Source organism: Myotis davidii, unplaced genomic scaffold (genome assembly GCF_000327345.1).
Source record: "Myotis davidii unplaced genomic scaffold, ASM32734v1 scaffold135, whole genome shotgun sequence".
Taxonomy (NCBI): domain Eukaryota; kingdom Metazoa; phylum Chordata; class Mammalia; order Chiroptera; family Vespertilionidae; genus Myotis; species Myotis davidii.
The window spans coordinates 390,941-393,449 of record NW_006289813.1 but is presented as its reverse complement, the minus strand read 5'-3'; the positions used below and the strand labels follow the sequence as shown (position 1 = coordinate 393,449).

Genomic DNA, 2,509 nt, shown 5'->3' with positions numbered 1-2,509 from the left:
GAGATCACATGCCAGGCCTGCTGGTGAAAAAGCTTTGCTACCTGCTCAAATACCAAAATGAGGAGGGAATGAGCTTTCTGGGACACCTGGGGTTGCCTTTGTTTAAAATCTAGCCTTTACGGCAGCATCACATAGTGGTTAAGAGTGCAGACTCCGTAGCCAGACTGGTTCATCTGAACCCCTATCTGCCTAAGTTTCCTCGTCTGTAAAATGAAAATAACATGCCTGCTTTGTTACTGTTAAAGGGATTATATGTACATGTCTAAAGCACTTAGAACTGTGTCTAGCAAGTACTGGTCTCGTTTTAATTATTTTTTAAATATATTTTTATTGATTTCAGAGAGGAAGGGAGAGGGAGAGAGAGTTAGAAACATCAATGATGAGAGAGAATCATTGATCAGCTGCCTCCTGCACACCCCACACAGAGGATCAAGCCCGCAACCCAGGCATGTGCCCTTGACCGGAATTGAACCCGGAACCCTTCAGTCCACTGGCTGACGCTCTACCCACTGAGCAAAACCAGCTATTTGGTAAATCAGAGATAGAAAAAAGTAATTCCTAAAAGAAATGGACTTAGGAAAAAAGTTATAGAGGTAAAGGAAGGGCCCTGGGAACTTGGGAGTGAAGAAGGTAATGGTAAACATGCCTGGGGCACGGAGGGGAAAGAGAAAGGCATGGACAGACATGCTCCCCGGAGGGAGAGCGCCTTAGTTCTTATTTTTTATAATAATTACACAATATTGAAATTATTTTTAAAGTATAAACCCAGAAAAAATTAAGAAAGCGGGAGGGGACCATCAGCACATAGAATATTTTAACAAATTTTTGGGAGGTGGAAACTCAAATTGAATAGTAGTAACCAATGAAGTGGGCCAAAGGAAACCACAGCCTGAACACACATATCACCTGTGGGAGACTTCACCCTGCAGAGAATCCTGGAGCAGCGGGGGACTCCGAGTGCCAGGTATGCCAGGTAAGAAGGAGGGCAGGAATGACGGGAGGGGCTGAAAGTCGATGGACTAATTTCAAATCTGTGCATGGGACAGTTGGCTCCCTCCACCCCACCGTCAGATTATTTGATAGGGTTTAAACCTGAGGCAAAAAATATTAGATGATTATCTTTAAAGAAACTGAATAAGCTGTTTCAGCTAACTTGAGCTAGTGTGGGCACTGGGACCCCCAGACAAGGAATCCTAGAATTGGTCATTTTCTGGTCAAGGAACATGCCCAGTGTGCTTTCAGCTGCCAGCTCTGTCTGACAGGTGACTTGAAGTAGTTCCTCTGATTTAGAGCTTCTCCGGGATAAACCCTGGCTCCCCAATCTGGCCTCCAAGTAAAGGGCTTAGTTCAAATCACAATTATGTGGCTTTTCATTAGATTTTAACTGTAATTCTGACCAATCAGCTTTTCAGTGGCCTACTTCTTAAACATAAATTGTAAACCGAGAATCAGTGTACATTTGAGGATGTCTGGAAATGTGAAAAATAAACAAATGTAAATGGTAATAGCCTTGGAGAAAACATAATTTAGGAGACTGATGAACTAAACCTTAGTATTGATAAAGTTAATTTATGAGGACCCACAAAATGGAGGCCACCCCTGTGGCCTAGCCCAAGTCACAAATCTGAACCTCAGTCAGCCTGCACTTATGGGACACACACCTGTCAGGGAAACTTAACATCCACCAGTCACAATCCTCCAACTCGGCTTTGGCTAGTTTACCTTCCCCTAGGAAAACATACTGGTAAGTGAACCCCCACCCTCTTAGCCAGCCCTGCCCTGTTTCCTGTTGCCTCTTCTCTATAAAACTCACTCTTGCCCCGAATCCCTGGAGAACAGTGTCCACTGCTTGTGAGGCACCCCTCCCCAATTCCGGGCTGTTTTCCCTTGAACCAGGACAGCAAACTCCTTATTAACCTTAGTTTTATCATCTGACAATATTGTAGGAGAGAGCCAGAAAGGTTGTGTTGGCTAAAAATAATAAGATGTCATGAAAATAAAGAACAAGAAAGAGCTGTGGGACATTAAAACTATAATTGCTGAAATTAAGAATTACTGTTGGAGAGTTGGAAGATACTGGAGAGGAAATTTCCCAGAAAATAGAGCAAAAGCACTAAGAATATAAGGGGGGGTGGGGGAAGGTTTAGATGATCAATTAAATCCCCACCTAAATCATGGGGATACCAGAAGGAGTGAAAAGAGAAAAGCAGACAGTTGGAAATCATCAAAGAAAATTATAGAAAACGATGTCTTAGGGCTGATGGGCCACCCCCGTGTTCAGGGTGAAAGGGCCCATTGGGTGCCCAGAACAATGAATGTAGAAACACCCAAACCTATACACAACATTTTAGAATTTTATAACCCCAAGGATAAAAGAGAAAATCCTAAAATAAACCAGAGAGATAGAAACTGTCACCAGCAAAGAAATAAGACACTAGCACACTGTGAGCAATAACCAATCTTAAGTGTTGAGAATAAAACACTTCCTGTTGTGGGGCTGTAGGTGTTG

The 2,509-nt window shown here is 43.0% G+C and overlaps 1 protein-coding gene across 1 annotated transcript in view; it reads left to right on the top strand.

Annotated features, from left to right (window-relative positions):
* The first annotated feature begins 457 nt into the window (after positions 1–457).
* The window catches only part of NAIP (NLR family, apoptosis inhibitory protein), a 41,516-nt gene continuing 39,464 nt past the window's right edge, over positions 458–2,509 (top strand). Inside the window, exon 1 of the mRNA XM_015563032.1 lies at positions 458–973. The gene's annotated coding sequence lies outside the window, so the exon portion shown is untranslated. The remainder of the gene's footprint in view (positions 974–2,509) is intronic.